We start from the raw sequence: 10,833 nt of genomic DNA, 5'->3' as shown, positions 1-10,833 counted from the left end.
CCCCCACCTTTGTTAGGAGAAAAGTTCAAAGGGGTTTTTAGTCCCCTTTTCGGCTTTTGGCCCCCCCTCCCCCCTTTTTTTTTTTTTTTTTTTTTTTTTTTTTTTTTCAGTTTTCTTACTCATCTGTAAAACGGGCTAATAATTATACCTTTAAATATTTTGAAGAGACTAATAATCATTTCTGCCCTGACTCCTTATAGATATGAGGACCACATACAGTGTATGTGGGCACCTCACGTAAACTGCAGGGTGCTAGAACAGGTTTCTAATAAATGACAGCACTGGCCTTGGTCAGCAGAGTTCAAAGCACATGTATTAACCCACACAGTTCATCCTTCATAATCCATAATCCGCAGCACGCCCTTTCAGGTTTGCAGCTGCAGAATCAGTTGTAGGAAGGAGAGTACCTTGTCAGGATATGGAAGCTAGTGAGGGCGCTTTCTAAGATTTGAACCTGACCAGTCTGGGTCGGAGCTCCTTACCAGCAGCTATGTTATTTTTCTTTTAATTATTTTATTTTAGAGGCCGCACATGTGAGCAGGGGAGAGGGGCAGAGGGAGAGAGAGAGAAAGAGAAGAGAATCTTCACGCTGAGCGTGGAGCCCGATGGCTTGGTCCCACAACCCTGGGCTCATCACCTGAGCGGAAACCCAGAGTTGGATGTTCAAACGACTGAGCCACCCATGCGCCCCCACCCCCAGCAGCTATATTATTAACAAATCTTGTCAATGTTACATTTTGCACCTCACACACATTTTCTCAAGCACTAGCTACAGCCACAAAATAAAGGAAAATCATTTCTTTATAAAACCCTGAGTCTGGGAGGGACTGGTCTTTTTTTTTTTTTTTTTTTTTTTTTTTGCAACATCCTAACAGAGATGATGACAAATGCCCTCTGTACCACCTTTCAGCTTGAGGAAGCTTCTAGAGGGAAATAAGGGCCTCAGAGACCCGCCCTCTGAAGTCCTATTAGCAGTTGTATCACAGCAGAAGGGGCAGAGACGGCTGAAGTGGCTAGAGGAGGAAGAACCCAAAGAAACTAGAAAGAAGAGCTGAAAACAAACCTCCCAGGGGCAAAGAGAGCTCATTTATGCGCGATCCCATGGTGTTACTTAGTTATGTCCGCTGGAAGTGATTTTAGATCTTAGGTAACCTCACAAGCCATCGGGGGCACATGTGCCTGATGTGACCTGAGCCACATCCTTTACTAGGTAAGCTCCAGACAGGCTGGCTGTGGGGTGTGAAGTTTAAGAGCAGGATCAAGGGGTGCCTGGGTGGCTCAGTTGGTTAAGTGTCCAACTTCGACTCAGGTCATGATCTCGTGGTTTGTGAATTCCAGCCCCGCGTCGGGCTCTGTGCTGACAGCTCAGAGCCTGGAACCTGCTTTGGATTCTGTGTCTCCCTCTCTCTCTGCCCCTCCCCCACTTGCACTCTGTCTGTCTGTCTCTTTCTCTCTCTCTCAAAAATAAACATTAAAAAAAAAAAAAATAGCAGGACCAAGAGTGAGGCAGACCTGAGTTTGAATCATGACTCCACCCTTTTCCAGCCGTGTGACCCGAGGCCACAGTGTGCCACCATTTCATCATCTGTAAAGAGAGGTAATCACTGTCTACATAATACAATATTTTTGCAGATTAGAGGAAATCCTATACTTGGAGAAGTGGCTGCCAAAAGAACTAGAAGTTTCTAACTAGAGTTAGAAAAGGTTGCCTCTGGGGACTATGTTGGAGGGGGTTAACTTTTATCATAAGCTGGTGGTTTTCATTATAAGCCTCTGTAGTATTTCATTTCTTAATTATGAGCATGTATTTCTTTGCTAAAGATGGTTTTAAGGCATTTTATGAGGGGCGCCTCGGTGGCTTAGTTGGTTAAGCGTCCAACTCTTGAATTCAGCTCGGGTCATGATCTCAGTATCCTGAGATTGAGCCCTGTGTTGGGCTCTGCGCTGACAGCATGGAGCCTGCTTGGGATTCTCTCTCTCCGTCTCTCTCTGCCCCTCCCCTGCTCAGTTGCTCTCTCTCTCCCAAATAAATAAGTAAACTTAGGAAAGATAAAGCATTTTACAAGATCATGTAAACCCAGCACTGTGCAAAATGCTTGGCAAATAGTAAGAGTTTAATAAATGCAGGCTGTTTTTCTGGATTCCGTAAATGACTTGCTGTCACTATTTCCTGAATGCTTCAGGAACGCAGTCTGGGGTTGCTGTTTCAGCCTAGAGCAGCCGAGTGCTCCAGAATTACAACAGGCAAGTGGTTTGGACAGATCTCTTCTTGCCAAATGAATCATTTTGCTTCCTGATTCTAATGCCATCTCCCCTCCCTGCCACCAACGTGCTGGAGAAGGCAGACAGTGCCTCACTACAGGTCTCCCCTCACCCCTGGACTCAGCTAGTGGTGGACCTAGCTTCCTTAAATCTCCAGGTTCCCTGGAGTCTTTGGCCAGGGCTGTGAGAGGGAAGAACGGTGGTCAGTAGAATCCAGCATGGACTCACCGAGATCAGAGTGAAGCAGATTCGCTTCATTTCTTCAAAAATGGCTTTTGAGCTAGTAGATGAGGAAAACGCCCCAAGTCAGGCATCTCTGGTATTAATCAAGGTGTTTGAGAAAGCCACTCATGCGTTCTTTGGAAACATGATGGAGAAATGTTGGATGATGCCATTGGATAAGTTTGCAGGTTAAATGAGCGCACCAAAGGGTATTGACAGATCTGAGTAGGATTGTCCGGACTGAGGTTCCTGGTGGCGAGTCTGGCTCTCTGGGCTCACCCCTATTCTAACCTAAATGCTAGCCCTAGGAGTCATCCAATGTGTGGCCTTTGGAACTCACACTGCTTCTTACAAGCTACAGTGATACGTGAAGGTGCTTCACTTCTGAAAACCTCAGTTTCCTCATCTGTAAAATGGGGGATAGTAACACCTGCCTCATCGGTTTGTTTAAGGGACAAGGCAAGGAGAATGCCTCGTGCCATGCCCGAGACCTTGCAGACCTTCGGGCAATGGTTACTTGCATTTCACTGTGGTCAGAAATAACATGAAGCTGGGAGTATTAGTGGGTTTATTGGATGATAAGCACAGCCATTTAGAAGATCTCAAGAAGAATGAGCCGAATCTAGTGACTTGAAGAACAGCATCAAGTCCCACCAGAGAGCGGGAGACAGAACCCTGAGGCACCGCAGATCCTGGGTGGGAAAGGCTGTATGGGCTGCAGGTCCCGGAAGGACTAGCGGTGTGAAGAGGGATGTGGAGATAGTTTTTAGCAGCATTGGGAACAGTGTGTGTCCAGAGCGAGCCAGTCACAAGCCTCCTCACAGAATTGTGCTCAGCAGTTTGCAGTATTGTGTGCAAAGTGGGACATTCTCAAACTAATACGTGGAAGGAGAGCGACTAGGATCGAAAACAGTCTGGAAACAAAGAACGTAAGGCTTCACTCGTTAAAATTTGGAATATTTAGTTGAAGTTTTAGGGGTCAGTAAATGGCACAGCGCTGTTGCTTGACCAGGTTCAAGACCAATCAGGAGAGATACAAGTCGGGGCACCTGGGTGGCTCAGTCGGTTGAGTGTCCGACTTCCGCTCAGGTCATGATCTCATGGTGCATGGGTTCAAGCCCCGTTTCAGGCTCTGTGCTGACAGCCCAGGACCTGGAGCCTGTTTCAGATTCTGTGTCTCCCTCTCTCTCTACCCCTCCCCAGCTAGTTCTCTGTCTCTCTCTCAAAAAAAAGTAAACATTAAAAAAAAAAATTGTTTTTAATGTCCACTTTGTTCCTTACAGAGCCAGGCTAGTGAGCATGACTTACGTACATCTGCTGGCTAGAAGGTCTTTCTAACGCCCCCTGTCCTGCACCCCACCCCACACAGAACCCAAGGAGGGAACTGTGAGCCTGCAAAGCAGACTCACTCACTTAGAGCATTGCTCTGTCTGATGGCAGAGCCAGAACAGGCAAAGAAATTGCATCTGTGAAGTTTGCAGCTTAACTTCATTGAGTCAAGAAATGGACCAGTGACTCATCCGCCAGCGAGATGCTTTACTCCACTTCTAGGCAAACGTGGGTGACAGGGATGGAAACAGGTCCAGGGTGACTCAGTAAGGATCCTTCCTCATGGAAAGAAGGCAGGGGAGGAGTAAGAATCTCCCCCTAACATTTAGGAAGGCTGCCCCAAATTCAGTAAGCACCTTCTTGCTGTACAAAGTGCTCTTCATTCATTCATTCATTCATTCAGTAAATATCAAATAGTTACTGATCACCTGTTATGTGCCAGGTAGTCTTCTAGGCTTTTGGGGGACAGAAACAAAATAGAATCCTGCCCTCATGGAACACACATCCTTGGCCTGGGAGGAGACAGACAATAAAGGGTAGTAGTCATCATAAGCAAGGAAATCGTGCACTATGCAAGAAAGTGATAGTAGCTGTGGAAAAAATAATAATCCAGTATTTGAAAATGGTGTGGGAGTGAGCCATGGGACTATTTATGGAAAGAGCATTCCAGGCAGAGGAACAAAGCTGGGGCAAAGGCACTGTGGTAGCAGTGTGCCTGGGGAGTGGGAGAAAAGCCAGGAGGCCAGTGTGCGGACCAGAACAAGTGAAGGGAGAGCCGTGGGCCAGGAGACACAGGAACTGGATGGTCCAGAGCCTTATGGGCCATGCTCAGGACCCTTGTCCACCTTTACATGGGATGCGTGATTTGGTTCGCACTACATGATGTGGTGTTATAGGATAGTTATTCCTATTATCGTTGTTTACAGACGAATAAACTGAGATTCACAACCAAAGTCCCCTATTTTTACAGCTGAGAAAATTAATACCCACAGAGATGAAGTGATTTGCTCAAGGCCACAGAGTGGGCAAAATGGCACTGGCCTAGGACTTGGGCCTCTCGATTCTCAGTCCAGAGCCTTTTTCCCCCACACCTCTACCCTGGAAATGAACTGCCCTTGAAGGAGGTGACCCTGGGCCTCTCTTGCAGATTCAGGTATATAGATCATGGAGTTCTTAATACTGTGTTTTGTTTTCAGATCTTCTATGTGGACTAAAGAATCTCCTTCCTAGTAAAGGGGTTGGTGTGGAAAAGCTGTTAAACATGCATGTTAATGAACGCGGGATGAGGGGAAGGCCAATGACTGTAATATGGCCATTGCAAGCCGGATGCTAATTGCTTCCTATGTACCTGGTCCTACTGTGAGCTTTGGACGTGTATTCATTCATTCATTCCTCACTAGCACCCTAAGGGGTAGGTATTGTTATTACCCTCATGTTATAGATGAGGAACTGAAACACAGATAACTTGTCCAAGATCACACCATAAGTAAAGAGCGGAGCAGTACTCAAAGTTCAGGAAGTCTGGCTTCAGAGTCTGCTCTTAACCCCTCTGCTCACACTGATGGACCAGGACCAAAGGAAGTTACACCAGCTGCAGGATTGGGGTCACCAAAAGCATTTCCCGTGGGCAACTGGGGAGTGGATGAGAGCCATCTTTTACTTTCCCACATTCTTACCTGGAAGATACTCCTTTCTCGAAGCTTCCCTTCAGACACGGGGACTTTCAGAGCTTAATTGGCAAGACGACTTTCAAACACCTCCCTAGGAAAGAAGTCTCACCTCCCCTCTGTGACTGAAAGCATGACTGTTTCTGCTTGGAGTTATTTTCGGAGAGAGAGAAGCCATTCCCGTGGATTGAAAACAGCACTCAGTATATGCTGATCTGTTAATAATGATAATGAGCATTTATGTGGTGCTTACACTTTCCAACAGGCTGTCATACTGAGTCATTAGATCATTCAGTCCCACGAGTTCTAGGTTGTCACCATTTCATAGATGAGGAAGCTGAGATGCACTGGGGAAGGTTAAATGATTTGCTTAGTCACACTAGTGAGAAGTGGAGAGAGACTTGTACCCAAGTCCATATCGAAAGTTCTAGCTACCGCTCTGTGCTGGCTGAACAGCCACGCTCAAATATAGCCACTAAGACTTCAAGTTTCCCCCACTGTCCTAGAGTAGAGTGTTCCTATGAAACCTGTCGTGAGCAAGCTGAAGCGGCATAAAGCAAAGAAGCAATTACCATTCATTTGTATAGGAAATTTTTCAGCTCCCCAAGCCCCCAAAAAACCTCTCAGGCTTTTCTGATACCTTAGGACACTTCTTGCTACAGGATGCACAAAATAAGTCAAAGCACAGGCAGTTGATGCCGAGATTCTAAGTGTAGGTCCCAGGGAAGGATCTTGGTGGGGCCACTCTCCCTGCTTGGGGTGCAGCTATCTCTTTAATGGCTGCTGCAAAACTAATAATGCTATTTTCATTTTTTGCCCTTTTTTCCATAGAAAGTCCGTTTTGCATTTCTTTCCGTTAGCGAAGCCAGGTACTAATGGAGATCTCTCATAAAGGTGAGGTGGCATAACACAAACTTTCAAAAAGGGGAAAGCTGTATATTCCTGAATCACGTGAGTCCTTCAACGCATCTTTTCTCCTGAAGACAAGCGTAAAGAGCCGTGGCAAATTCCTGAGGGTATTTACTTAGACTTGAAAGATATTGGAGAAACCAGTTTCTAGGATTGAGTCTCCACTAAAAAAGATTGTTTTTATTCCCTAGGATCTGGCTGGCTGTGTCTGTTTTACTAAATTAGGTTGCCGACGGATTGACACCCATTGGCCACGTTTAGGAGTTTGTGTTGATATTACTGTTGTGAAAAAGCACATATTGGTCCCCACCATCTATATGCCTGTGACTAATTTTTTTTTTCTCTCTTCCATTTCGTGCAACTTTTGCTTACAGCCTTCTTGGCGTAATTGACACATTGGCTCGGGCCTCCAAGACTGCCAACTTGGAGCCTTGAATCAGTTAAATCAGTTATGACAGATGTGATTATTTACAAGAAAATAGAAGTCACTATAATTAGACCTTCTAAGGAGTACATTTGGGTGGAGAATGAGAAAGCACAAGTCTGATCTGGCATGATGTGTTTGGATTTCAGCCCTGCGCAGGTTCTTCTCTGCTCTATGAAAGAAGGTGTTGGGGCGTCTGACACCCTCCATAGACACTGCCATGTATCAATTCTCGTGACAGAGCTATTGATAGATGGAAAGGCAAGGTGGTAGAGGGAGCATTAGATTTGGCCCCAGAAGTGGTTTCAGTTCTCAGCTCAGCCGCTTGTCCTTACATCAGTATCTTTTTTTTTTTTTTTCAGTCATACAATGGGGATTAAAAAAAAAGAATCCCTATCGTACCGCGTTGAGAAAATGAAGAGTAACAAAGACAGGTGTCTAGCACTCTGCCTGATATGAGGCACCATGCACGGGGCTCCTACCCCTCTTGAGCATGACCCTTGACCTCTCCGAGCCTCACCTTTCTCATTGGAAAATAGAAGTGAGAATCATTTCATACAGTGGATGTGAGAGTTGGAGGAAATGAAGTATGTGAAAGGGGCTTCATGACCAGTTGTTGCTATTTCATGCTTCCATCTTCCTATTTTTTTTAATCCATAATAGTTTTGGGGGACCTGGGTGGCTGAGTTAGTTAACTGACCATCTCTTGATTTCAGCTCAGGTCAGGATCTCACCATTTGTAAGTTTGAGCCCCACGTTGGGCTCTGTGCTGACAGTGCAGAGCCTTCTTGGGATTCTCTCTCTCTCTCTCTCTCTCTCTCTCTCTCTCTCTCTCTCTTTCTCTGCCCTACTTCCCCTCTCTGTCTCTCAAAATAACAAACTTTAAAAAAAAATCCATAATAGTTTTGATTCAGTGCATGCATCATGGGCCAGGCATGCTGGGTCATCTTCTCCGTTAGGTACATAGGCATAACGCCTAGTGCCCATGATATTTTCAGAGCCCCAGAAAATGTTTGATTTTAATTTCCCTTAAAGTCAGAAGGAAAAAATGAACATAATAATAATGAATATAAAATCAAATATAGAAATAAGAAACAATAATAAGCATCATGATTTATCTGGCCTGGATTGTACTCCTCTTTATACCGATGTAATATTAAAAACCCAATTTTTTCTGTTTTTTTATTTCTATTTTTTTTTTTTAATTTAATGCAGGAAGGGACTGGACCCATAAAGGCAAAAATGTGTAGGGCTCACAAAAGTCATAATGCAGCCTTAATTGTGAGATCTTCACAAATGTTAGACCAGTCATTCTCAGGAAGGTTTTTTAAATTCTCATTTTACAGATGAGGAAATTGGAGCTTCAGGAGGTTAAGAAACTTATCCAAAGCCACATGGCTAGTAAGAGACTGTATTAGGTTGGGCTAACAGCGGTAACCCCCCAATTTTAATAGCGTAACGCTTTAGGAGTTTATTTCCTGCGAACACGATTCAGTGCAGATGTTTGGCAGGTGGTCTTCCACACAAGGATTCGGGAACCTGGTCCTGGGAGCACTCTGGGTCAATTGGTAGATGAAGAACCACATGTGGGAGGTTTTCAGGGGCTGGGCCTGAAATTGCCCCACATTACTTCCGCTTTCAGTCCATTGGCCAGAGTGTAGCCACGTGACCATCCTAACTGCAAGGAAGACTGGGAAGTGGAGTCCAGCAGCATGCTTGGCAGGAAGAGAACATGGATAATGGGGAACCCTCTCAATCCCCCGACATGGTGACAGTGTTGGATGCCAGCCCACATCTTTTCTACCCCAAGTCCATGCTCTTTCCACTCTAATTAGCTGATTCTTGCCACAAAGCCCCTTTATGGGCCCTTTAATCCTGCCAGACTTGCCCGTTTACTGTGCCCCGCACCAGACCTTTGCCTGCCCCGTCCCCCTTGCCGTGGTAGGCGCTGGGAAGAGAGATGCATTGGGAAGGCGCTGCTCCTACCCTGGAATCGCTCGCAGGCTACCTTGAGAAGACTGCAGCCTGGTGCCGTGTGCTCCGTGTCTCCCGGTACCCAGCCCAGTAGTGCTTCTGGGCATGTGCTGAAGCCAGAGAATACCTCCACAGTGTGAGAAAAGGAGGCTGCGCAGAAGGTCTCAGAGAGCAGGAGAAAAGAGGTTTGAGCTGGAGTCTCGGCTGGACCGGGAGCCTTGGGCAAGGCATCGGCGGTAAGGGGGTGGTAGCAGGTGATCTTGCAGCACTAAAATGCTGCAGTCCTGGTGTTGCTAGTTATTTGCCAAAAGCGAATTGTGTGGCCCTGCCCTTGAGCTGTTAACAGTGTTGCCTTTGAACCCCCGTGTTCATAAAGGACAAAACGGCTGGAGCCAGCTGGAGGCCAGATGCCCTGTGGATGTTTCTGTAACTGTTGGGCTAGCCCAGTGACCCTGGCGATGTTCCAGTAGTGCTGGTGTTGGTGGGCACCCAGGTCCTGCAAGATCAGGCCAACACCATCAGTCAGGAGACCGCTGAGTTGAATCGGAATAACTCCCTCCTCCAGGAAGCCCTCGGTGGTCCCTACCTGCTCAGAACCCAAGGCACTTGTTGCCATGCCACCTTAAGGTCCTGCATTGCCTCCTGACACCTGGCTCACAGCTCTCCTCCCATTCCCCGTTAGTCTCTCACGCAGGCGCAGAACCCCGCTTAAAAATGTGTCTCGCAAGGAGACTTGGCATCCAGGACGCGCCCCGGGAAGAATTTGTTTTTGTTTTAATGCCGAGGACGTTTGCATGAAAACAGGATCTTTGTTGCTTAGGAATTGATCAACTCCTGCTGCTTCTTCTCCCTGCTGAAGTGCCAGCCCCATATTTGTCACAGGCAAGCAAGTAACGGGACGGCTGGGACCTCCACAGATAGAGGGTCCTGGCTGTTCAGGGAGGGCTACAGAGGCCATGGGGTCCACAGAGAATCCAGAATCCTTCCTACGCTGAAAAGAGCTCAACAGGTGAGAGGTGCCCTTGGCCGAAGAACTGCCTCCTGAGTGAAGATTCTTTGTGGGTCTAGTTTGTCCTAGATGCTCAGGAGAGAAGAGAAGGGGCAACACATTTAAGAAGGGGCCTCCACCTGCAAGGAGAAAAAAGGAACAAAGACAGCGCAGACGCAAGTGACAGGAACTGGTACGTAGAGCAGAGAGGTGGGAAGTGAGGAGCTGGACAGACGTGGGGGTCTGCTACTTACCCGTAGGGTAAGCATGGACATGCTGCTTCACCTCTCTGCACCCCAGTTTCCTCACCTGCAGAAGAACATCCATCTCTTGGGGGTGTTACGAAGATTAAATGAGATGCTATATGTTAAGTGGGTGGCATGGTGAACACTCAATAAAGGCAGACTCTTATTATTGATATTAATAATAACAATTCATAATAATACCAGATGCTCTCCATCCTAAGGAAGAGCTATCCAGATGGCCACAAAAGGCTATTTAGAGAAAGGACTTGAACTTGATTTGACACAGCTGTGTCCACTGCAGACCATTCTTGAGGAGGTTGGAGAAACAGTCCACAAAATCGAAGTAAAATCGCCCACATGCCCGTGGAGGGGGGTTCTCCAGGCCCCCCCCCCCCTCCCGCCCATTTGTGGCCCCGGCCTGGCCTGACAGGCGTTGGCCTAGAAGGGACAGAGATGAGAAAAGCCTGGAGTGACAAGTCAACCCGTCAGGCCCTTCCTCTTGCCTCAGTGCTTGGTTTCTGGAGGGCAGGGGGGCGTTTATGTCCAAATGCCCACAAGAGGCCGGACACCTTTCTCTCTCTGCGCCCTTAATATATGCTAATCAAAGCTGAGAGCCTGCAGAAAATATCTGCTTGGCAAAGCCCTGCTCCCTCGCCTTGGCTTGCCCACCCTCCCTGGGCTTCCCCTCCCATCTGCCTATCCAAGGGCGTCCATAAATCCGGCTTTCGGAGCCCTCGGGGGCTGGCAGGGCTGCCGTGGACCTCAGTCACATCTCGATGGAAACAATTGAAAACCACTTGGCAAAAAACAAGG

The 10,833-nt window shown here is 47.1% G+C and overlaps 1 protein-coding gene across 1 annotated transcript in view; it reads left to right on the top strand.

The window, feature by feature from the left end:
- ZHX2 (zinc fingers and homeoboxes 2) overlaps positions 1 to 10,833 on the top strand; it is a 162,171-nt gene that overhangs the window by 23,503 nt on the left and 127,835 nt on the right. The gene's annotated exons all lie outside the window — the stretch shown is intronic.

This window comes from Panthera uncia, chromosome F2 (genome assembly GCF_023721935.1).
Source record: "Panthera uncia isolate 11264 chromosome F2, Puncia_PCG_1.0, whole genome shotgun sequence".
NCBI lineage: Eukaryota > Metazoa > Chordata > Mammalia > Carnivora > Felidae > Panthera > Panthera uncia.
This window is presented reverse-complemented; position numbering and strand designations above follow the sequence as displayed.